Raw genomic sequence first — 27,438 nt, 5'->3', positions numbered from 1 at the left:
TAATTTAAAATAGTATGTCTGATATGTTGCTGGCACTTAAAAATAGGAAAAACTGACTTGAAAAATAATCTCAAAAATGAACCCATAATTACAAATTATAGCAAGGGTTATGAAGGAAAGTATCAGAAAAGTATGTTATAAAATAAAATGATGAAAGAAAACTAATTTATATTTGGTTGGGTACTGTGCAAAGAAAGTCTAAAATTCTAGGGATTGACAGGTATTAACCAGGGAAAGAGTGAGAAAGAGTATGCTGGCTAGAGGGAATAGCTTGTGCAAATGTCCTGAGCTAAGTCAGAAATGAGGTTCCTGCTCTTTCTACCTCAGTGAAATATTTAATGAGCACAGATGCATCACCTAGCTTTCATAATGTGAACTGGCAGTTGACTGGACTGATTATGAGGTTCGATTTTCATAATGAAAGTACGTTGTGACCCTCACCTATAACAACTGAAAGCCTCAGACAAAATTTATTAGGCTGGCATTACAATTATTTTGTCTGAGTGATTTGTTGTTTGTTTATCAGTAATATGAATTTTAAGAAAAGAGGGGCTGATATGATGCTGCTGCGGTGGTGAGAAGGAAAGAAAGGCCATGATACTTGACCAAAACCCAAACATAGTCAAAGGCTGGACTTTCTCAGTGATAATTAAATTGTCTAGCTATATACATTTTAGCTATGGAATACCTTTATTTCAGAGATTCCACGAGAAAAAAATAGTTTGCCATTCAAACTGAAAGTCATTAGCTGTTTTCTCATTGTTTCCCCAATTAAAACGTTGCTTCTGAAAATAATTTTTAATAACCCAAGGTTTTTTTAAAAAACACAAATATATTTATTTAGTCCTGGCATTCAATCATGAAGCTACTATATCTGACACAGATAACTCATGGGTCTAGTATAGGAAACAAGACTCCTCTCTAAACAACCTCAATGCTTCATCTTAGCTGTATCCTCACCTGTCTTCTGAAATATCTCTCTATGCTATGAGCAATTGATTGTCTGGTTTTAGTTAAGTACCTAGCACTTTCTCCAGGTACTTAATCATCTGCTTATTTTAGCATCTGTTTCTTGGATGGCTATGTACACCTCTCTTTTCCTCCTTTTTTTTTCTTGTTTTATCAAAACCAAAAAGGGTTTTCCCTCAGCATTCACACACATATAACACCTGTATCTACTAGTTGAATTTAAGCTATTGATCTAAATAACTCGAGGAACTATTCTTCCTAAGGCTCACATGTTTTCTCCCACTTTTGCCACAAATTTGTTTCCATGAATGGGTCAACAATCATTCAAATTCATTTTATTCAAGTTAACATTCTTATTAATTTTGCATTTTTTATGAACTACGATGGGCTTCTAAAAAGAATTTGGAATTTCTTTTCTTTTTCTGAGTATGCCTTAACACTTAAAATTAATGGAGGGCTTCCTAGGTGGTACAGTGGTTAAGAATCTGCCTGCCAATGCAGGGGACATGGGTTCAGTCCCTGCTCCAGGAAGATCCCATATGCCGCAGAGCAACTAAGCCCATGTGCCACAACTATTCAGCGTGCGCTTTAGAGCCCATGAGCCACAACTATTGAGCCCATGTGCTGCAACTACTGAAGCCTACGTGCCTAGAGCCCATGCTCTGCAACAAGAGAAACCTCAGCAATGAAGAGCCCATGCACCACAACGAAGAGTAGCCCCCACTCGCCACAACTAGAGAAAGCCCGCACACAGCAAAAAAGACCCAACACAGTCAATTAAATAAATAAATAAATAAATAAATAAATAAATAAATAAATAATAAAATAAAATGAATGGAACCAAACAAATCATAGGGCCCAATATTCAATAATAATGTCTTCATAAAAATCACTATCTCATCAAAAGTAACTTTGAAATGTATCAATGTTTAAAGGAAGCTAATATTAGGAAAGATATCAATGTTAGCAGAAAATATAAATGTCTATAATCACATAGAGTGGACCAAAAAAAAGTGAATTGATTAAACTAGCAAAACACTGGATTTATATTTCTTAAAATATCATAATTCACAAAGGTAAATAAATAGCTACTGCATCATAACTCCCAAAATATTATATGTGAACATCATATAACTCCATCTGGTGAGTTTCATTTTTAATATAGCAAGTTGTAATATTCCCCAAACCACCAGAAATATGAAAAAAAAATTTTCTTCCTGTGGTGACAGGAAGAAAGCTAAAATGTATAAATTAAAGATAATAAAGTTGCGCTATCTAACATGAACATGAAATGCAATAACAAATCTAATTTTTCCAGCTTGCCTTCTTATATTATCTATAGGAATCTCCATTAAAATTCATATTTTAGGATACATACATAGATTAATGGGGACTTGGATTAAAATACTGCATTTCAAATAATTCAATAATAATATGTTTATTTTGCACTCAAACATGAATACTACTTTGAGAATCTAAAAGAAAATCTTTTATCCACTCATAAGAGAACACAGTCATATTTTTCTTACTTTATCACAGATTTCCTGCTTGGTACTTTTTGAGCAAAATTACACAACTTGTGAGTGTATATCATTTACTGTAGGAGTCAAGTGAAAATTTAGGAACCCTTCTGCTAATTGATTAGTGTGGTAAATTTCTCTTGAATGGTTTATATTGATTAATGAATCCCTTGTCCCCTACTCACCCCTTGTAATAAAAATCCCTGTTTAGATCAAGTTCTGTTCTTTTGTGAATGCCAGTTTAGCATATTGATTACATTTCTCAGTCAGGGCATCTCTCCTTCCCAGTGTGTCTTACATTATGTTTTTGTTTTATATTAGAACTTACAAAGAAGCTGTAAGATATTTTATGCAATTTTTTATTTCAATTTTTCTTTAAAAAGTATTTAATAGGTTGAAAAACTTTGGAATCCACAAACTCCAAAACTGCTGCCATTTTGGTAGCAAGCCTCAGCCTAAGGTTTATTTGTAATGAAAAGAGACTGCTCTTTTTTTCTTTCCAAGTTAGGCATGAAAGTATTGCTTTTCAATTCTCCCTTCTACCTCTTATCTCTGCCTCCTTCACGCCCACATTTAATTTTAATAACTGAAATGGTAGATTAGAAATGTCTTTCTATTTAAGCTCTGATCCAAAGTATATGATTCTTAAAGTATGACTAAGCAACTTGCTAATACTTTCACAAGGCTGCAAACCCAGTATGTAGTACTTTTTTTTCTCTGTGGATCACATTTCTTTATACTTCAAATACAAGTTTTAAGTGGTCAATTCTCCAATTAAGGTTGAAAATACTCCAAATAATTAGAAATGATGTTTTATGTTTCAAGGTAAACCTGAACTTCATTTCATTTTAAATGTTTTTAAAAAGGCAGATGCTTCATTTAGTCCTTTTTTTTTTTTTCCTTTGGCTTATGAAGACCTCAGAACTTGAGTAAACAAAAACTTGAGCAGATAAGATAATAAAGCAAATAATTATTTTCACTATATAAAAAAAACCTCAACATAGAATTTAGCTATATAAATAACTGGTTGAATAATTGGACAATTCAGAGACATTTGGTTAGACTCATTTAAAAGTTAGCCGTCAAGCTTTGTCCAACTCTATTTTATTACCACATTAAGTGGAGTCAAAACAAATGTAGCCTAATATAAAATTTCTTATTAAAACACAGTTTTTTATATAGATCAGAAACTCATAAACAGTCACTGAAAAGCCTATTAATTACTCTTTCTGACATTTTCACAACTTAATTAATTTAGAAAAATAATATATTCATGTGTAAATACATTCAGAATCTCCAAGTCCATAACACGGAGTAAATATTTTAAGACTTGTTAATCTTAAATTTATTTTAAATTTTCAAGAAAATAAAATTTTATAAATGCTTGCAAAGATTGGTCTAAATTTTTATTTTCTTTAAAATCCTACTGACTTTGACAGGTGGCTATTTTATTTTATTCTAACTTTATTTAGGTATAATGGACATATAAAATTGTAATAAATTTAAAGTGTACAATGTGATGGTTTGATATATGTATACACTGTGAAACGCATCCTTTACCTGAGAGGTGGTATTTTATAATGGTTAAAAGTAAAGACTCCTTAAGGTTGGGTTTGAAACCACCACCACCACTGCCACCTACTGACTAAGAGATATTTAGAAGTTATTTAACCTCACTTTGTCTCAGTAAGGTGGGGATTATAACAGTTTCTATCTCTAAGGGTTATTGTCAAGATTAATTAATATATATGAAACAGCTTATATGTCTGACACCCATACAAAGTCTAAGTGTTAATTATCATTATCAGATTGTCCAGATTAGTTGACAATGTAGATTGTCAAAGGAAAATTACCAGACTTTTTCTGCCCTGCTTCTTTATCTCATACTATGGTACAGGTCTCTGGGGCTTCCAGGGTCTGGTTTCATCCATAAACTTCCCCTTTTAGACAAAGAGATCTTAAATGGTTTAACAGCAAAAGGGAGTCAACTGGGCCCTGAATTGAGTTCAAAATTTTTACCACTGAAGGGAAATTTTGAAGTTTTCTTCAGGCCCCCAACTTTTCCATGTCATGTTTTACAAAAGGCTTAGAAAGTGGGAAGAATCTTATATGCTTTGGTTCAGAGAACAGCAGGAGAATCAGACAATTTCACAGAGACCCAAGAATTCCGTGCCTGAAAGGTTTATGAAATTGAACAAGCTACTTCACATATAATATTGGCTTAATGAGCTGACTTACTCTTAGGGGATGAATATCATACTCCCTTGCTTACAGAGAGATCTCTGAGATCATAAAGATGATCTTGAAAATGACCAAAGGAATCAAAAATGTAAATAATTGGTTTAATACCCCCATATCTCTTACTGTGTGCTCTTTGTGCTAGAAATGGGATCTGTTCCCTTGGTTTCATTTAGGGTAAACTTTGGCTCCTGGATTAAACACTCTAATTATAGTCCTTCTCTTGGTTTTTGTTCATATTGCAGGGTCAAATGTGACCTCCTAAGTTTTAAATGCTGCTGCATACCCACCATCCTGCAAAACGGCAGGGTAATTGATCTTTTAACAAGAAAAACAAGAATGCAGAACATCTACCCTCAGAAAACCTATGAGTGTAGCAAATCAAACAACTGTGTAGACCTGGATTGATCATGTTCCCCATAATAGTTTATCATCCAGTCTAGGCTGAAGAATGACCAGAATGGGGGACAGAGAACTGAAACAACACAACTCCCTGTGCCTGTAGGAAACACCACTAGAACCAGCCATCCTCTTTTGGCCTGATGTTAAATACAGGGGCCAGGCCCACTTTTCTGTCCCTCTGCTAAATACTGTGACCACTCTAAAATGTATATATATAAAAGTGCTGGCTCTAGAAATACCTATTCCTTGGATATGAGACAGATTGTTCACCAACTATTACTTCAAGACCCTTACAATTCTGTTCCCACCAATCCAAAGCTACTAATGATGCAGTTCTACCCAATTCCAATTGATCACTTACTTTGCAAGATCTGTATTAAAATCACCAAGCCTAAAATCTCTAAATATCCCTTCTGATTTTCCTATTTGGGGTATCTACTAAGAATCTATGAAAATGATGTTCTTCCTTACTAAACTAAACCTAATGGCCTTAACTTTGCTAGATCAGCAAGTTTTTCTAGTAGCTTTTGGGAAATCTATAATAAATAATATCTAATAATAGCAGGTACACTGCAAGTAAACAGAGCTACATCATAAGTTCTATTCAGATTATGGCTCATTATAACAAAAAATATTTCAAATCCCAGGATAATTTAATTATTTTTTTCTCTACCAATCTAACATGTAAACTTCTTTTAGGGCTACACGTTTTTTTTTTACCAAACTTTACATTTGTGTTAAAATTCAGCTTCTGTGGGTGAAATGGCCTTTTCCCCTTAAAAGTATGCAACAAAACAAATTTCTTAAAAATAAATAAATAAAACTAAGTAAAATGAAAAACTTTTAACTTTGATTAAACATTAATATTTCATTTTGAAATTAGCAGTACTGTGTATGCTTTAGTGTATTTTATTATGTAAATATGGATGAGATATTAAAAAGAATATGTCTTGTTCACTAACTAAGAACTGTGAAATTTTTTGAGACTGTGCTTTTTTCCTTCTTAAATGGAAAATAGCAAAAGGAAAATTGTTTTAAGGAAATAAACATATTTGAAAACAGAGAGTATCCTTAGGCCTACTGATTTCCTAGTTGGATGATATAAAAACATCATAAAATAAATAAAACTCTTTTACACTCATGAATTTTCTTTTTCAGCAATACACAGGAAATGACTTATCATTCACACTGGACCTAGTAAGTAAACTTCGTGAAAACTTTGCTCCCTACAGGTCTAATATTTTGCACAGTGATTTGAACCTTCATACATATTATAACATTGATTTTCTCACCAGTTTAATTCTTACTAATGTAGTTATTAGCATCTAAACTGCTTTACATCTGATAAAATAAAAATTTGATGTCACTTTTAAATATATGTGCAAATTTATTTTTGTCTTGTATAAATAGAATATAAAATATTTTTAATTGATACAATTAAGTAAATAAAAATTCAAGTGTCTTTCTCTTGGTGTAACACTCTATAGTATTAGATCTTAAGTGGCAAATGTTCTTAGATTTAATGCTACATGACCACTGAAATTTGAATAAAGAAGCAATAGTGTTCTTGGCATTGCCAACATAAGAGAAAATCAAATTATTTTATTTTTGGCATCATAGTATTTAAATTTGTCTTCTAAGGACTAAACTCTTTAAAATGCACTTCTATGTTCTCTCTGATTGATTCTCTATTTCTGAGGAATACAGAGAAAAACTTGGAATTGTGGTTATCACCAAGGGCCTGAGAGTGTAACTAGAAACCAAATGAATACTTAATTTTAAAATATTCACAAGGAAAGTTTTAGAAATATAACATAAGTATTCCATACTAGTCCCTGCAGAGAAAACCACACACATGGATGTCCTTGTTTTTACTTAGAATTGATTTTATCTGATTTCAGTACTTCTTTGCTTTTTATTGTATAGTATCAGAATCACCCCAAACCATTAACTCATTATATATATTTATCTGCTAATAAAAAATAGCAACACAAGATACAGTTAACCATGTATTCATCTGGTATATTACAGAGTTCAAAGTGTTGGTGCTTTTTTTGTATCTGTTAAGCTTGGCTTACTGCAACCTCATTAATTTTAAGTGCAATTTATTAATATGTACCAGGTGAGGGAGCATGGCCTGGTTTTCATCATCTACCCATATAAACAGCTCTAAAATATGCATTGCTTAGAAATTATTTGGTGACTCTTTCATCTGCTGAGGACAATGAGCTAAAATTTAAAGGATAAATTTCCACAGTTATATTCATACTGTATGCTTTTATTAGTCAGCTTGGGCTGCCATAACAGCATACTATGGGCTAGGTGGCTCAAACAACAGAATTTTATTTTCTCACAGTTCTAGTGTCCATGATCAAGTGCCAGCAAATTCAGTTTCTGGTGAGAACTCTCTTCCTGGTCACCTTCTTGTGGTGCCTTCATATTTCCTTTCCTTTATATACCTGCAGAGAGAGCTCTGGTGTCTCTTAGTCTTTTATAGGGACAACAACATCATCAGACCAGGACTCCACTCTCATAAGATCTCACAAGGTCTCATAAACTCATCCAGTCCTAACTGCCTCTCAAAGGTCCCATCTCAACATATGGATTTGGGTTGGACACAATCCGTTCCGTCACAATGCTCGAGCACAATTTATGCAGCTGACTCTGCCTTTCTCTCTCCTCTCTTACAAGACATTCTGAAGAATAACAATCGGTAGAAGGCATCTGTGTAGTTGAGTCTCAACAAAAACAGTAAACAAAATAAAAACCTAAGATTCATAAAAATGAAATGTATTGCATAATAAAATATATATTGAGGAATTCTTCATCAGGAAAAGATTTATTCAGCTGTAAAAGGTCTCTCAACATTTACCATAAAAACTTAACATGAAGAAAAAAAACACTTTTTAACTACTTGCTGAGTGATAAATTTTGAACATAATAACCGTATCAAATTAAGTTTAGCTCTTTAAAAATCTAAATTACTAAGTCCCTACTCCTATGTTAGGGTGAAGATTTGAACTAAATAAAATAAACTTAAGGAGACTGAATTTGCCAAGATTTCAGGACAGTTTTGAGAATTTTTCATTTCAGGAACTAATAAGAAAAGGAAAATATTGATTTTTTTTAAAGTTCACAGATGAAGTGAGATGCTTAATTCAGAATGAAGAACCACATCAAGAGCTTTGTTTCATATTCTTCCAGGAACAGCAACAATGTTCCCTCAAGCACAGCAAAGAACTGGCACTACTGATTATGACAATTTTAGGAAAGGAGGTTAAAGGCAGTCCTAATATAGAGACATTAAAATAAATGCCTAAAGTCAAATTAGAAATGGTTAAAACTTTTACAGTTGGTTTTCATTCTGTTTTTGCCTTGATTTATTGAGGTTTAATAACATCACATTGATATTTTAAAGACATTACACCTTCACATGTTTCAATATCCATCTATTATTCTTCCATCCATCCATTCCTTCATCTCTTATCTAATCCTAAGTTGCTGAGCTGACTGTGTATCTCTAATAAGCAGTATTTGCTCACTAGAGGACAGTAGTCAGGAGAAATGTGTTACTCTAGAGAAAACTAAAGACACACTTAGGTTTCTCAACAAGTCTCAATGAAGTGCTCCTTATAAAGAACCAAATATCCAATTTAGGAAAGAGGCATACTAATAAAAAGTTTTATAAAAAGTTTTATTAGTATGATGAAAAAAAATGTGTGTAAGTAATATGATGAGTTAGATGACATAGCTGGTATTTCAATCTCCCTCCTATCCAGATAATTCAATATACTCTAAAAAATTCAGAAGCCTTATGGTAAGAAGTCTCCATGGTCTTTATGAGTGTGACCTTCAAAATTAAAATGCTAAATTGAAAAAAAGTACCAATTTGCATAAATATTGCAACCTTGCTATTTTACAAGAAATTCAGCTATAGGCAATATCCTATGCTATAAAGTGACCTTGCACCCATAAAATGGGAGAAAAGAGCATTTAAGTTCAATGAACTACTCCACATTTGGAAGATACTAAAAAGAGCCTAGGTCTGTAAACATGGTAGCCATATAACTCTCTGCTAATGAGGCTGTAACTGAAAAGCTTTTAAAGTGAGGCTTTTGCTAGCTAATCCTTACCAAAGCAAACTGAAGTGTCACATCTTGTTACGTAACAAAGAAATAAAATATTATGTACTAACATATATACATATATGTACGCATATATATTTTACATGTATATTTTAATAGTACAAATATATTTATGTTCATTTACATAGTAATTTTACCTAATCACTACTCATTGTATTGCTGAAGCAATAATACAGAAAGTGAAATGAACTCACATCTCAATAAAATCAGGAATACTGAAGAGGCAAGCCGCTTCTACAGCAGACTTACCATATGAAACCATTTTTAAAAGAAAAAAAATTCTATGTTTGCTAAATGGCAATGGCTTTCAATCAAAACAAAGTGAATATATGGGGAAAAAAGGTACATTACATAAGTAACGACCCTTTAACTCTTTCTTGTTCTTTCTGTGCAATGTTCACCACTACCTGAAACTCTGCTTTTATTTTAATATATATGTTTTTGTTTTTCTATTAAAAGTGCTTTTCTTTTCATATACAACATCACATCCTGCCTTTTTTCTCTGCTACAGAGTGAAATGAAGTTGTCTAAAACATCTCTGTTGATCACAGACACTTGGCCATTAAGGTGTTAAAACTCCATGAGCATGTTTCTTACTTTGCACTATGCCCCACTGAGTTTATCTGAGTAAAGACAGTGAATGAAGAAAATTTAAAAATATACAGCCTTCATTTCTCCTCAGGTCAAACCCTCCCTTCCTATTATGGTACGCTGACAGAGCATATTTAATAACAATTAAAAAATCACTGGGGAATGAATATACAGTTTTATATCCTGTTCCCCACCAATTCCCTTATGCTTTATTTATGGTGAAATCTTCCCCTGCTCATGGATGAGATATCCAGCATGCTTCATGACTTTCCTGCTCATTCATAGAAAACAGACAGTCATTGGGTCACCATCTCAATTTGCTAAGAATGTCAAGCCCAAAATATTCATCAGGACCCTCAGCTTGGTTTAGTGTTAAGTCATCTCCTCCCTTGACTCAGACCTGCTTCAAGTTGGAATTTCTGCAGTGGGACAAGAGAGAGAGGTTAGTTTCTCCCTATTTTTCAGGTTTATACTCTGCCTCTTTCCTCTGCTCTCCCTGCCACCCCTTGAACACCTTTGTCTGACTCAGCCCTCTTAGGGAGGCAGGGTGTGGAGAGGAGCAATAATGGAACTGGAAAACTCTAAGGATAATATTTTTTAAGTTAGTTTACTCTCTCTAGATCTACCAGATGATTACAAGTCAACAGGGAATGGTGCTATAAAGATGAAATTGTGAGTTAATGTTTTTAAAAGTTAGATCAGGAATCTTTAAAAAAAAAGTGATACATTTGATTTTTTTTAAATTAATCTGTATTTGTTACAACTTTTAAAGCAGAATGTGACTTGAACACTACGTTTCCATTCACAAAACTTGCCTCGAGTTACTTTTCAAACAGCTTCACAACATGCCTAGGCAGGCTTATAAATTTACTACTTTAAACAATACTTTTCTTTGGAAAACAAGTCCTATATATGGACAGTGACTCCCATCAAGTTGGTTCGCCTTAACATACTAATTTCTAGAGGCCTGGAACATGCAGCTGGTAACTACAGGAGAAGGAAGGTTTAAAAAGTAAATCCCAGAAGATGAAAGTTGCTTTAACAAGTATTTTTCTTTTAAACATCAAAGTATATATTTCAGAACGCTTCAGTGACAAAAGATTTGGTCTACTAAAGAATCCACTTCATAGCTAAACACTTCAGAACAGGAAGTTAACATAGGTTACATACACCTTACAACAACGCTTCTTCCATCTGTTAAAATAAGCCAACATGAAACTAGAAAAGAAAAACTAGCTCTGCTTTAGGGCCTAAAGGATCACAGTATCACACTTAGTAGAAAGAAATCTTATCCTCCCCTTAAGTAGTTGTCATGCCATACAGACTTTTAAATGTTAACAAAAATAAAATACTTGAAAACATATTATGAGAGGGAATGGAGACAGAGTGTTGAACATGTAGCCACGTAGTCCTCAGGCAGAGCTTAGTCGACTTCTTCCATGCGGGACGTGTCGTCATCTCCTTCAAGGGGTGGCATCTCCTCAGTTACAGCAGCACTGCTGTCGTCAGCAGTGGGGTCATCCTCATCAATACCAAGACCAAGCTTGATCATCCTGTAGATCCTGTTGGCGTGTGTCTGGGGATCCTCCAGACTGAAGCCAGAAGACAGGAGAGCTGTCTCGTACAGTAGGATGACCAGATCTTTCACAGACTTGTCATTCTTGTCAGCCTCTGCCTTCTGCCTCAAGGTCTCGATGATAGAATGGTTGGGGTTTATCTCCAGGTGCTTCTTCGCTGCCATGTAACCCATCGTTGAGTTGTCTCTCAGGGCCTGAGCCTTCATGATTCTTTCCATGTTGGCTGTCCAGCTATATGTACTTGTGATGATGCAGCATGGGGATGTCACCAACCGGTTTGACACAACCACCTTTTCAACTTTCTTCTCCAAGATGTCCTTCATGATTTTGCAGAGATTTTCAAACTTTGTCTTTTTCTTCTCCTGTTTCTTTTTCTCTTCTTCGTCTTCTGGAAGTTCCAGGCCCTCTTTGGTGACTGACACTAAGGTCTTTCCCTCAAACTCCTTCAGCTGTTGCACACAGTACTCATCAATAGGCTCTATCATGTCACTTCCAAGCCATGCTTCCAAAGATGTTCCACAAAGGCTGAGTTAGCCACCTGGTCCTTGGTCTCACCTCAACAGCTCTGAAAGCTTCTTCTGGTTTTGAGAATCTTCATGGATTCCAAGCTTAATATTTTTAGAGAACTGCTCATAGAACTTCTTGTAGTTCTCTTTATCTTCTGCCAGTTCAGTGAAGAGTTCTAAGCATTTTTTGACCAAATTCTTTCTGATAACTTTCAAAATTTTGCTTTGTTGCAACATCTCACCGGAAATGTTTAGAGGGAGATCCTCAGAATCCACCACACCCCTAATGAAATTTAGATATTCAGGGATTAGCTCCTCACAGTTATCCATGATGAAAACTCTGTGAACATACAGCTTGATGTTGTTCTTTTTCTTTCTGTTTTCAAATATGTCAAAGGGAGCACGTCTTGGGACAAAAAGAAGGGCTCTGAATTCCAACTGTCCTTCAACTGAAAAATGCTTCACTGCCAAGTGATCTTCCCAGTCATTGGTCAAGCTCTTGTAGAACTCGCCGTACTCTTCGTTGGTGATGTCATCCGGGTTTCTGGTCCAAATGGGCTTCGTCTTGTTCAGCTCTTCTTGATCGATATACTTCTTGATCTTCTTCTTCTTCTTCTTGTCCCCATCCTTCTTCTCTTCCTCCTCTTCATCAGAGCCAACGTCTTCTATCTCGGGTTTGTCATCAGACTACTTTTCTTCTTTTTCCTTCTCTTCCTCTTTGTCTTCCTTTTCTTCCGCCTCATCATCACTGACTTCTTTATCACGTTCCTTCTCCACAAAAAGAGTGATGGGATAGCCAATAAACTGAGAGTGCTTCTTCACAATCTCCTTTATTCTCCGCTCCTCCAAGTACTCAGTTTGGTCTTCTTTCAGATGCAGAATAACCTTTGTTCCCCGACCCATAGGTTCTCCTGTGTCAGTTCTAACTGTGAAGGACCCTCCTGCAGAAGACTCCCAGGCATACTGCTCATCGTCGTTATGTTTGGTGATAACGGTCATTTTCTCAGCCACCAAATAAGCGGAATAAAACCCGACACCAAACTGGCCAATCATAGAAATATCTGCACTAGCCTGCAAAGCCTCCATAAACGCCTTGGTCCTGGACTTGGCGATGGTACCAAGGTTATTGATCAAATCGGTCTTGGTCATTCCAATCCCAGTATCCACAATAGTGAGGTGTGGGAAGACATTCTGGAACCTTTTTGAAGCATTGAAAGTGTTGAAGTATGTGGGCCGAGCGATGGGATTCAGAATGTCCTGCTTGAGCAGTGGAGGAGCTGAGGGTGCGGGGCGTGGAGACTAATATCACCCTGTTTGGTCCTGAGGGGTGGCTGGTTAGCCAAAGACGGGTAAGATTCCTCAGAGGAGGAACAACCTAAGACAGGCACAGCCGCAGAGGGGCCAACAGGGGTGGTGCATAGAGCCTTCCTTATATCACCGTGTTTGGCCCTGGAGGATGACTGGTTAGCCAGAGACGGGTAAGATTCCTCAAGGGAGGAACAACCTAAGACAGGCACAGTCGCAGAGGGGCCAACACGGGTGGGGCACAGACCCCTAATATCTGAGAGAGGTCTCCTGCCCCCAGGGCTGTTTTGCTCTCCACCCCCAGCTCAAATCCACACCTGCTCAACTCGGACCCAGGAAGTAAACAAAGATAATTGCCTCAGTCATGTGAGGCCTTTGACTGTTTATGAGTGTAACCTGAGAATGTTAGCCCACGAACTCAATAAAAGCAGCCTGGGATGAGTCAGCGGGGCTCTTGATCCGAGAGGTCTTGAGCCCCCTGGTCCCACTTTTCTCTTCAGTCTGTGTCTGTGTCTTCTTCAAGCTTGCGGCACCCGTCACTCACCTCAAGTCGCCGAGCTGGTCTCGGCAGTGAGGGTTTGATCTTGCTTGTTCGGAATGAGGTTAATATGCAGCTCTTTGCCAGAGTCTAGTTTACTGGGATCCGTCAAGCTCTCATACCTGATCTTGTCCAGACCATCGGATGAGTTCGAAATAAGCTCCCGCAGAAAAATCTCTTTATTCGAGTAGAACGTGTTGATGATCAGCGACATCAACTGGGCGATTTCCGCCTGGAAGGCGAATGTCTCCACCTCCTCCTCCTCCATCGGCTGGTCTTGGGTCTGGGTTTCCTCAGGCATCTCGGCTGAAGGACCTCACGGGCTCCGCAGCGTCGCGGCACCAGGACGCAGAAGCAACTAGATACATTTGATTTTAAATTACAAACATATGTGTGTTTCTGTAGAGGACTAAGGACTTTGAGACTTGCAATTACTTTCCAAGAATTGGCATTTCGGTCCCTCCCTTCTTCCCTTGCTTTCTTTCTTTTTTCTTCCTTTCTATAAACCACATCCATATGCCTCTTTTGGGTCTTCTGGATTTGGTTCCTTCCAGGGAGAACATACAGCTTGGATTACAGAATCATTATGAATTGTGTTTTTATTCCCATGGTAGGCTGAATAATGGCTCCCTCAAAGATGTCATGTCCTGAACCCCAGAACCTGAGAATATGTCACCTCACATGGAAAAGGTGACTTTGCAGGCTTGACCAAGTTGAGAACCTTGGGACTGGGAAATTATCTTGTATTATACGATTGCTCCCAATGTAATTAAAAGGGTGCTTATAAAAGGGAGGCAGGAAGGTCAGAATCAGAGGAGATGTAACCATAGAGGCAGAGGCTAGAGTGATGCCATTACTGACTTTAAAGATAGAAGAGGATCATGGGCCAAGGTATAAGGGTAACCTGCAGAAGGTGGAAAAGACAAATATGACTAGATCTTACCCTTGAGACTCCTGAAGGAACAAAGCCTTGCTGTAACTTCATTTTAGTTCCCTGAGACTTATTATGGACTTCTGACTTCTAAAACTGTAAAATAATAAATTTGTGTTGTTTTAAGCTACTAATTTTGTGGTACTATGGTACAGCAACAGCAGCATATTAATAGACCTCTTTCTTCCAATCGCTTGTGCAATTTTCACACATGCAACTCATTTGATATAATCTTTTAGGAGCCCTGAATTTCTATTTCTAAAATTGTTCCATTTAGTTTTATAAAAATGAAAATACTTTTTCTTTTTGTCCTTGTGCATAAATTGCTTAACACAGTATTAAATTAAGTTTTCTAATTACAAAAACAAATTGTCATTGGTAAACCAACACAGTTCTTCGTAAACATGTAACTCAACAGTGGAAAGAAAAAATTCTGGACTTATCAGAGAAAGTAGCCTATTAGCTTGGGGCTTTTGCTCAGCCTTGGCCTCAGCCAGTATGCTTTAAAAAGGAATGAAGGCAGACTCCCATTCATACAAAGAATACTTTAAATGGAGTTTTGTTATAAGACTTTTTACTATAAATTAGTAACAATAAGGGACAAAATTATATCTTTCCCTCTCTCTCTCTACATATATATTAATTTATAAAAAAATATTTATATATATATATACATATGTATGTTTACTTTTCATCATAATGCCCCCATAACAGATTCACTGTTTCCCATCTCCATTCTGTTCTCCACACTACAGCCAGAACCATGTCTGATTTTATGTCATACCCAGCCTTAAATTCTTCAACTAGCCTATTTTGTTTGAGGATAAAGACCAATTTGCTTGGTATAGTCATACATGAATTGTTATGATGTGGTTCTTCCTTCACACTTAGTCTATCTCTAGTCTGTCAGCTCCTTTCCAACACTGCATGCTTCAGCCTTACTGAATTTCTTGAGCTTCCTCAAGTAAGAAAAAATATTTACTTACCTTGTATTTTTATCCTACAGATTTCTATGCCTAATGTCTTACCCATTAAAATTCACATTAGATATCACTTATTCAGGGAGCATTTCTGACTACCCCTTCTAGAACTGTTACCAATCTGAGTATAGAGTGAATAAAAATATAAACCTTTGTTTTGTCAAACTAATGGGACTTGGTTGTATCTGTTACTGTATCTAGCTTGTCCTAAAGTTTGTGGTATTAAAAAAGAGTCACAGAAGTGAATGATGAAGACAGTTTTTAACAGAAGAAAGTGATAGTCAATGCCGAATGTTCTAGAGATGATGGTTGGGAAGAGGACAGAACATATGTAATTTTGAAGTCACCATTGATACTTAAAAGAACAATTTTAAAACAAGGCAGGAATCAGACTACAAGGAATGAGTGATGAGAAAGCTCTGGCAAAAGGTATAGATTATTTTATCAAGAATGTTTTGAAGTAAAGGAAAAATCAACAGAAAACTAAAAAAAATAAAAACTTAGGGATCGGGATGGTCTTCTCTAGGATGTGGAAAACTTGAAGGTATTTTTAAGCATAGAGAAACAGATATGTAATTACACAGGTAATGATAGCAGAAGAGGATTAGGGCATGGATAAAGGGTATGGATAGGAAAAAGAAGGAGGGAAGATAGAGGTAGATGTTTCATAGCCAAGAAAGGAAAAAGTTGAGCAAGTTCATATTAAAGATCTTTATCTTAGTAGAAAATGTTACTTTCATAAACGAGAAGAAAGGGCAGTGTTAAGTTTACTAACAGCAGAAGAGTTTTGGAAGTGTCTACTAGAAAACAAAATGGAAGATTTATAAGAGATACCAGATGACAGTAAAAACCTAGATACAACCAAGATAAATATGAATTTAACCTCAAAAAAGTATAATCTAAATTTAATCTTTTGAGCAGGAAAAAAAAGCGAGATCATAACTTTTCTAAAGTTACTGCATTCAGTTGAAGAAAATGTAAAGAACTGCAAAGATAAATACTAGCTGATACACTGACTTTAAGCTATAAGAAAACAATAATGGCAAATTTAAAGAACATTTAAGAAAGGTAACAATAGCATAGAGTCAAAAGATTCATTATTTGTAAGCAATATCAAAGTTACTAGACAAAAGGAACAAGTGTTTGATCTCAGTGGTAGATTTGAAATTTAACAGGTAACTTTTCCTGCTATTCTATTCTGTAGGTTGGAAACCTGAGATGCCTTGGAACACTCAAATTCAATCTGAGGAAGCAGTGACCCAGGAAAAAGCAATGTGAAAATTTCACTGTCCACTTCCCCAAAGTTCTTTGTTCACAGTCATGCCTCATTACATTGGAAAAGTTCAGTAGATATTGCTAACTATGTTAGTTTAAGTTACTTACATTAAATTTCAGATATCTGTTCTCAATCCTGACTATGATATGGTGAGGCTAGGAGAGGAAAAAAATGGACTTGAATAATAAGGTTTTGATTTCTAGGATGATTGGATTTAGCCTCTAAAATGACAGGTTATAAATTTATTCCCATTGTCTAAAATGGAAAACTAGCATAAAAATATGACTAAAGAAGACAGCAATGCATTTAGAATATGAAACTCATCAAACTTTTCGACAAAGAAGAATTGAATGACCCAGAGCAATGGTAGTTTAGAGATTAATTTATTACTTTGAGATTCTAAATTCTGGACAAATCTTTAGACACAATTGTGAATGAATTATCATTAGGATTCAATATTTTCAGTGTTCCATCTCTATCGAAATCAAAAGTGTCATTAAAATATAGATAAATACAGATTTAGATATATGAAATTTTCCTGTTTCCTGTCATAGCATCAGTAAGAGATATTCAGCTGCTTTGTAACAATCCAAGAAAATTCAAATTATAAAAGGTTCAAGGTTGATTTATACAGCTTCTTCAAGAAACCATTTATTCAGATAAGAAAATCTCTCTTCTTATTAAGTCTATATACAATGATTTGAATGAAATACCATTAAGGTAGGAAATTATCACACATCTTCTTAAAAGTAGGTTACAATGAATCAACTGATTATAGAATTGCTTTGCAATGATAACATAGGAAGGAAATTAACTTATATTAAGAATATTATAAATTTTATTATGTGAAATTACCACACTAAAGATTTGAGAAACCATACTCATAAATAGAATAATCTATTCCAGAAACTTCATAAGTCCTACATATATTTCAGCATATATAACTGAAAGAATAAGGCTGTACTTTGAGGGAAAAAATATTGTATTGAAAAACGTGAAAAAAATAGTCTGGGAAAAGTATGATAGATGCATAAATGTAATTTTTTCAGAAACTTTTTACATTAAATTTTAAAATATGCTAAAAACTTTTACCTACTTAAACTCAAGTTGCATGTTTCCTTTGGCTGGGTTTCTAGTCATTCCAAAGAAAAGCTAAATTTAGCAGTTTTTAGGCAAAAGATGTCATATCCATTGTGCTCTGGACTTAAAAAATGTTTTCTTATTCCTAGCATCTCTAAAATTAGTCTTTATTCTCTAAAGCTATTTTGCTTTGTTTATTTAAACACATAATTGTATCAAGAGAATCTTCACTCACACACACACAGACACACATACATATATACACACACACACACATATATATATTTTATTTTGGTACATCTAATAAGTCTATTTCATTCTACATTTGCCTTTTTTCTTTAAATGTAGACTACATTGGTCTGAGCCCTTTTCTTATTTCATCTCTTTTATGACAATCCATGGTTCAGTCTGCTAAACATGTCTAATGTTAAAGTCTAATAATTTTTTTAACGTGCACCAGGGATTTCTAGAAAAAAGAATAATTTTCAGTAAAGACCAAGATTTTGAGGAACAATATGAAATTTTAGACATCTTAATGAGTTAGCAAAATAATTGAATATTCTTTACCGTGATCTTGCGTTTCCTGCTCATGCACTCATTCAACCATAAAATGAGATACTTGTGACAAAGAGATTCAAAAAGATTTTTCTCAATTTCACAATTAATCATTGTGTTCATTCTTTAAGTGAATATTTCAATACCTTAAACTGTTAACGTTCTCTCCTAAGTTCATTAGAGGTATCCTCAGTGAGACCTTCTTCCTAGTTGTTATTTTTCACATTTTGTCTCTTAGTCATTTGGGTACTTTCAGAAGTATACCATTATACTGACAAATACAGCATGTATGCAACATGATTAATCATTCTGGGACTAGATAAATAATACACTGTTTTTATTTTAGAACATAAGACTGCAGTCTGAGGATATACAAAAACAACTCAATATGATTCATTTCTATGTATAAAATTTTCACAAAAGGAATATTTCATACCATTTCAGTGATGAGGCTTGTTTATAAGAAGAAATAGATGATAATTTAGAGAAAATGTTTTATGTGATTCAAGAATATATGAAGAGGTATTTGCCAAGGAAAGCATAATTATGACGAATTAGAGCTAGAATAGACTTTAGAATATTGCAACCTCTTTAGGAATTCAGAGAGATGCCCCAAACCCCAAAGGTATTAATAAAACTGAGACTATGAACTCAGCCTCCTAATTCTTAGTGAGTTGCTCTTTCCTAAACCACCTTTGGGCCTGCTATGTTAAGTATTTATTTCAATCTGATGCATACAATAGTTAAGCAGCCATTTCTAGCTTTTTTTTAGGCCATTTCCCCCCCTCCCACTCAAAAGACAACTCTAAATATGTATAAAACAGATGAGTAATAAGAAAAAAAATCAAATTGTATACTTTAAATACATGCATTTTATCGTATGTCAAGTATATCTCAATAAAACTTTTTTAAAGGGAAAGAACAAACAAAAATACCACAACTCTACTTAACAGATTCTAAAAGCAAAGGTTTCTTCTTCTTGTTGCAGTGAACCAGTAACTTCCCAGATAAGCAAGTGAAATTATCAGACAAGGTTATCATGTCTAGAAAACATTCTATTACTTTAGTCTCATTTTCACATAAGCACATACTCAATAACATACAAAATAATTTAATAACCTGATTGGAAAAATGTCTTAATATGATAGCAGCAAGCTTAGAATAACGAGCTTATAGAAAAGTAATAATGATATTAAATATGTGAAACTGTTTTAAATATTAAAACACAATTTCAAGAAAAAGAAAATAATTCACAATCTATGATATTATGTCACAGTTTTATCTGAATTTTTCCTTTTATTCCAATGAAGATTGAGGTTAATGGTTCAGAGTAAAAGAAGAAAGAATTATAAATAAAAACATTTCATCTAATTTTCAACACGTGATAAGTACAACAGACTCATACCCTATTCTTTCTCTTTTTTTTAATTAATTAATTAATTTATTTATTTATTTATTTTATTTTTTTGGATGTGTTGGGTCTTTGTTGCTGCACACGGGCTTTCTCTAGTTGCAGTGAGCGGGGGCTACTCTTCATTTGTGGTGCGTGGGCTTCTCATTGTGGTGGCCTCTTTTGTTGCAGAGCATGGGCTCTAGGCACATGGGCTTCAGTAGTTGTGGCACATGGGCTCAATAGTTGTGGCTCACAGGCTCTAGAGTGCAGGCTCAATAGTTGTGGCACACAGGCTTAGTTGCTCCGCAGCATGTGGTATCTTCCTGGGACAGGGCTTGAACCCATGTCCCCTGCATTGGCAGGCGGATTCTTACCCACTGTGCCACCTAGGAAGTCCTATTCTTTCTCTTTTAATACCTACATAAATGAGTATTATTAATGAAAAATTGTCTTGAAAAGTGGCTACAGAAACTTATTAACCTTCAATTGATTTCATGGAGTCTTTTTGAGAAAAAAATTTGTAATCACTGTTTCTCTTGCAGATTTTTTTTATCTTCCAAAAGTATAAATGTGTATTATTATTTATTTATCTCTCTATTTGCTTCAGAAATTTGATTGTTCTTAGTATAAAGGTAGCAACCTGAGAACTGTCTTTAATTCCTCCCTAAGATCAGGAACCACTATGAGAAAATTAAAACTCACTGACTTCAGTGGTCAGCTCCTAACTGACTTAATCAACCCAAAGTTTGTATTGAGAAAGAACATATTTATTTGCATGTTTTTTAATCAATAAAATGTGACAATTAGGACAACAGGAAAAATTTGAAGTGGTTTGTGCCTGTATGTAAAAGTCTGCTTATGTTATTAGAAATTCTTAAAACGTAATTAGAAAACTGTTTTCTTTTCCATTTTTTTCCTATCAAACTTATAGATAGCACAATGAAAATACTGATGTTATTGCATAGAAACCCACAATGTGGAATTTCTTTTGTTTATACTTGTAAGAATGCAAAGGTATAAAAATAAATACTTCTAGAACTTATGCATTCACTGACTGGGGACATGTGAGATAATGCAACTAGAAAGTACTAAAAGATTAATTTTCAGTTTGATGTGAAGATAAAAAGGAGGTATTTTATGTATACAATTTCCAACAGCACTTTTAATATTTATGTGTATAAAAATTATATACAATGCATAAGGACCTTGTTTCCTATGGTGTGAAACGGTCTACATGCCTGCCTTGTGACACGTGGGAATAATTCTTTTAATTGCAAATGTACAGTCGCTAAAATGAATGCACTTGATAAACTGACAGGTCTAAAGTACAAACAAAATAATAAAGGAATGAAAATGTAAGAAAAAAAATCTTTCTCAGATTTGTTTACTTTTTATTTATTATGGTAGCCATGGTAATTAACTGGTCTCTATGGGAGGAAGTGATTTTCCAGCATTAGCCATTTTTTGATGCTGAACTATTTTTAAAATTCAGTTTATGCACAATTTAAAAATACTGTAAGCCAGGAACAGCTTTTTTTTCTCCAATCAAAAGCTATATAATCAACATTTAATTACTTCAAAGAAAATTTCTATTAATTTTGAAACTTAAGGATACTGTTAAACCTATAAATAAACATACTTACAAACAGAACGTGCTTGCAAAATGTAAAGATCCCTGAATACCTTTTCACAACTTCCCACCCTGTTTTCACTTTATATTGCAAATATTAGGTCCATGATTTTTTAACACATATGTTAATTCTAATAATTTGTCATTTATGGATAAAAAGCTATTTTCATAATCAATATACAGTTAGTAATAACATAGGTATTATCTTTGGAAAATAAATAGAAATACAATAAATGAATGAGGTATTCTATCCTATTGCATATATAATTTGGTTCTCTGGATTTACTTCTGACTTATGGAACCGGAGCAATAGTAGTGATCTGATAATTTTACAGAGCAACATGAAGACTTCTCAAGCTCCAAAGTATACTGAACATGAGCTGCATGACCCTGGGCTCTTACTGTGCTTTTCAAAGCTTTAGTTTTCTCATCTGTGCAATACGGGTAAGAATAGTGCCTATCTCACTGAGTTGTGAGGATTAAGTTAGGTAAGCTCTGAAAAGCAGGTAGCACGGTGTCTAGCATCTAGCTGGAACTAAAGAATATTAGCTGTTATAATCCTTGGACTAATTTTGGCTTCTCATATAAGGTTTTATAAAAATTAACTATTTGGTTTCATTTCTTTTCTCATTTCTCAAAACATAGAATATGAATTTAGAATCATGAGAAAAATGATTCACTTATATAATTAAACCAATATGCATAAAGTATAGTTATTAAGTCAATTTGTTTCAAATTTTAGTAAGTATTAGGCACAGCATCAGACATAGTATGGGATGAAAAGATGAGTAAGATATAACATGGGTGTATAAAGGCGTTGGAGTTTAATGGTAACTGACAGATGAAGAACAAACAGAGAACATAACAAATGAATAATGATCACTATAAAAAACCTCATTTGCTTTTGTAATCCAAATTGTGGAAGTTTTCATAGTTTGAAGTCATGAAAACTTTCTGTTTCATAAAAACCCTTTACTGACATGAGTAAGAGAATTAATGATTTTGCAAGGGAACTTCTGAGAGTCATGTAAAGAAGAACGGCAGAGAATGGTAAGGATTATTGTCCAATATCCTGAAATGTTTGTGGCAGCAATATGCACATCCATCCATCCTTGTGTTTCCTAAAAGAGATAAGTAAAAAGAAGGTAATCTATATTTCCTGAGCACCTACCATGTGCCACGTTGTTTTCACTTTGGTGACGATCAAGTCATAGTAATTCTGCAAAGAGAAATTATTTTACAGACAAGGAAATGGGATTCAGAATTGTTAATATGAAGAAGGCCACCAAGTGGCTAACTAACAGAGTGAGATTTTTAACTCATTTCTGATTTATTGCATATTCCATGGTATATCCATAACACAAGGCAGTCTATTTCATGTCTCCATTTTCATTCTCCAACTTGAGCATTTGTGAAACAGAGCTAATTCTTCACAATTTTTATTTATGTTTGGAATATTGATGGCTCTGAGTCATTTTATCTTTCCCTTTCTTATCTACCTCTTTGGCTTATTTTTCTCATATAATTATCTGAAAATTCAAAGTGATAATCAGAGTTCTCTTTTCAGTATATCTTCATTATAGCTTTTATCGTTAATATATTTTCCATAAATCACCAATATTTTTCCATAATATCTTCACTGTTTTCATGTTTTATTTCCTAATATCCTATTTTTTTTCTTCTAAATTCCCACCAAGTTTTCTAATCATCAATTGATTCTGAGTTCATATATTATTTGTATGGCCTGGCTAATATGATACATTAATAACTATTTGGTTTCTTTCCCCCTGCATTGAGACAAATAGCTAAGTCTATGCCCACTGACTCAAAGGAACCTAGGTCTTGGTCATAAACATTAAAGGAGATAATTTTTCCTTACTGGAAAATTACTTCCCCCAAATTTCCAGCTGTAAGATTAATAAATTCTGGGGCTCTAATGTACAGCATAGTGACTATAATTAACAGTATCATATATTTGAAAGTTGTCAAGAGAGATCTTAAACGTTATCGCCACCAAAAAATAAAAAGTAACTATGTGAGGGGATGGAAATTTTACTAACCTTATTGGGGTAATCATTTATCAATATATACACATATCAAATCATTGCATTACACACCTTAAACTTATATATGTTATATGTAAATAATCAATAATCTCAATAAACCTGAAGAAAAAGACACTATTGTAATCTACTAAAAAAAAGACACCATTGCATTAAATAATTTAAAACCTAAACTAGGGTGGTAGCAAAGGGGATGGAAGAAAATGATGTAGATATAAAAGATAGTAACAGCAACACATCTGTATGTTAATATGGAATAACAAGGGCTCTATCACCTCAGGTATACTGGTGGGAATCAACCTTTGTCCTCCTTATAAGCAATCTCTAATTTTGTCATTTAAATGAGCAAAGGGTTGTTGAGGACAGAATAGCATCCATAAAACACTGGTTTTGTAGGTCTAATCTGCATGTAGACAGAGATGATTTTGAGGACTGCTTAGTTAGTAATTCAGTAGGAATGACCCCCATACATGAAGTGACATACATAAATAACGTGACATGTTGAGTAACGAAAAACACAGGGGGAAAAAAAATTTCCCTAGACTGGAGTGGTGTGGAGAGGAGATAAGGAGAGAGTAGTCCACAGATTACTAAAGAGCATGGATCAACTCCCTTTTCTCAGGAGTAAAAAACGGCAGTGTGCAATGTACCAATCATGAAAGAATATATCTCATTCTCAATCTGCTGCTGATTACATGGTCTGCCTTTCATCCTCCACTTCCCTGCTTCCCCTGTCCTCTACCTGAAAAAGCCCTTCAACTACTGGTGTTTTATTGGAAATGATGCAAAGGTTTCAGATCTCAGCTTTTGGGAATATTTCTAGTGGATATAGTTAAAATACCCTTGGTTTCTCTTTTTAAGAATTAAATGAGGTCCCTATTGAAAATCCTTTCCTCACCACGCCCCCTCATTTGCCACATCCTTATGCAAAGGTATAGTTTGTCATCTTCTTGGCTCACCTCTTAAACAGGTTTTTAAAGAGGAATTTAGAGTTTCTCCAAAATTTCTCTCTCCCTACTTCTAGTGTTGCCTTTTTTTTCTTCCTTCTCTTCAAGTTCCTTCTTTCGGCATCAACTCCATGGGCCACCTACCAAAATTTTACTTAATCCTTCCTTCTTTTTGGCAAGAAGCTGAGACAATGACCCAGAATGAGTCTCTGACCAACTTCACTAGTGTTTTGGATTTTAATGTATTTATTCTTCAGCAACCTGGGAAGTCAGTATTGCATACTCAGCCTCGTCACATGACACATCTAGGAAAACTATACCCCAGGGAGGCAGAGTCAAGAATGCCAACCTGGCACACAGGGGCACAGAGGGGTAAAGAGAGCCACTAGACCCTAGAGTTTCATAATGATCAGGATAAGGATTTACTATTATTAGCAAATTGTGTGGATCAACGGCCTGAGTCATGGTGCTGCATGAGACTCTGAAATTGTGGCTCAGCTTTGGAGTTAGGGAAAGACAGAAAAGCTGGGTTTATAGCAAACACAATTGAGTGGTGTCTCAAAATCAGAAATTCAAATAAAGTGGAGAAAGTAAACAAACTTTATTTGTTGCACATTTGAGTTTGTAGAGTAAGATTTATAGCTGCTATCCTTGGTGAGTGGAGTTATGAATGACAAAAGCTTTTACAGGAAAAAATATGGTGTGTGTGTGTGTGTGTGCGCGCGCGCATGTGTGTTTAGAAAAGGAAGAGTATGAGAAGCAATGTCAGAGAAAAAGAAAACAAAGTAAGTAGACAAGTAGGTAAGAGCATGGGGGTAAAGCTAAGGAGTTGTACTACTTTAGTGTAGTATTTTAAATTACTTTTTCTACACAGATTCAGACTTCAATCTTTCCCTTCTTAATCCCAGATTTTCTGTAGAATTTGTCCTCTCAAAGTTAGGTGGCTTTCATTCTCTTCAAATATTGTCAGGCTGTCAGTTTCTCAGCCAGGACAACCTCACACAATACTTAAAACTGAATTTAACTCTTGTGTATGACAGCACTACACAGACTGATTTATCAGTCAGGGAACTATTGCTATTGCATCATGTTTATACATTTATCACATAGCCCTGTGAGCTATATCCTCTATTTTTTTATGTACATTTATGTAATGTCATTTTATCATCTACTAATCATAAAACCATGTAAGTTGTACCTTTATGCTTGAAAATTTCAGAATTAACTTATTGAAAGTGATGGTTAATTTTATATATCAATTTGGCTGGGCCACAGTGTCTATATATTTGGTCAAATAATCTTCTACAATTTTCTGTGAAGATTTTTTTAGATGATGAACATTTAAATCAATAGACATTGAGTAAAGCAGATTACATCCCATAGTGTGGGTGGGTTTTATCCAATCAGCTGAAGGCCTTAATAGAACAAAGAACAAGAAGGATGCTGCCAGCAAACTGCTTCTGAACTCACACTGCAATTCTTCCCTGTGGGCATATCCTGTGGATTTGGGACTTGCCAAGCCTTCTTCTTTGCAACATGGCATAGTTCCCATTACTTCAAACAGTATAGGAATAGAAAAGGGTCATGCAGGCCATAGCAGAGCTCCATGCCTCCCAATACATCAAGTCATTCTCCCTCAGAGACCCATGCCCAGAGCCAAACTAAACATCTAAACAGGCAAACCCAGGATGAAGTCAACCCCAGACCTCAGCATGCTTCCCCTTCCCCCACAGTCCTTCAAGCTTCTTAACTGCAATTTCTACCTTCTATACCTCCAATCAGGCCATAAGATATATGTATATATCCATATCCATATTCATATCTATATCTATATATCTATATCTATGTCTATATCTATACCTCCTATTAGTTTTATTTCCCTGGATAACCCTAATACACAGAACATTGCAAAGACTTTGAAGAATACACACACACACAAAACTGAATCACTTTTCTGTACACTTGAAACTAACAAAACATTCTAAATTAACTATACTTCAATTTTAAGAAAAGAAATGATTACATAACCAAAAATAGATTCTTCTTTGGAATTTTTCCCATTCCTTGTAATATTTCAAATTGCAAGAAAACATTCTAGAAAAAAACTGTTCTTTCTTTTTAAAGACCGAAAACAAGAAATGCTTGAAAACAGCCTTTATTCTATTTATTCTATTTCCCACTATCCTCAGGTACAGAAGCACATATTCCTTTGGAGAAACCTGATCACAAAGAAGAGTCACACTTTTAGTTCACCGAAGCTATTAGTAAAAAGAAGTCAATGTACTCATGAAAAGTTTGAGTTTTTGACCAAGTTAAGTCTCATAAGAAGATGCAGTATCACATATGTCACTATTGTTTTTGATGCCAAAATTGTATCAGTAGAATCTTGAAAAAGCTGGTTTTCCAGACCTGGAAGCTCTTTTGGTTTTGTAAAAGACAGAGACCTGAACATACCTTTGGTTCAGATTTTTGCTCTGTTAAACTTCCTGGAGTGAATCTTTTAGTTATATCAGTAAAAAGCAAAAGGACATCTTCACGAATATGTCCTTGAGAAGCTGTGATCAATGCACTGATTTAGGTCTTTTATATTTTTATATGAATTTTCCATTAAGCATATAGAATAATGTCACACAGCCATGGGTTGAGATGAATATCTCCTTGAAAAGAATGAGAATTCCCACCATAATTCACAGATCAAAAGTTAGACATGGAGAGATCCTGAATGGACCCAAGAAAATGTGGCTGATATTAAGTTTCATAGTGATATCTAACAGCAAGTTTTAAATTTATTC

The 27,438-nt window shown here is 34.8% G+C and overlaps 1 protein-coding gene and 1 pseudogene across 2 annotated transcripts in view; both read right to left on the bottom strand.

The window, feature by feature from the left end:
• Nucleotides 1-27,438, bottom strand: part of NEGR1 (neuronal growth regulator 1) — an 871,642-nt gene that overhangs the window by 699,109 nt on the left and 145,095 nt on the right. The gene's annotated exons all lie outside the window — the stretch shown is intronic.
• On the bottom strand, nt 11,019-14,145 carry LOC130840570 (heat shock protein HSP 90-alpha-like; annotated as a pseudogene).

The sequence above is a fragment of the Hippopotamus amphibius genome, chromosome 1, assembly GCF_030028045.1.
Source record: "Hippopotamus amphibius kiboko isolate mHipAmp2 chromosome 1, mHipAmp2.hap2, whole genome shotgun sequence".
NCBI classification, from domain to species: Eukaryota; Metazoa; Chordata; class Mammalia; order Artiodactyla; family Hippopotamidae; genus Hippopotamus; species Hippopotamus amphibius.
Note: the sequence above shows the minus strand (reverse complement) of the source record. Positions and strands in the feature narration are given on the sequence as shown.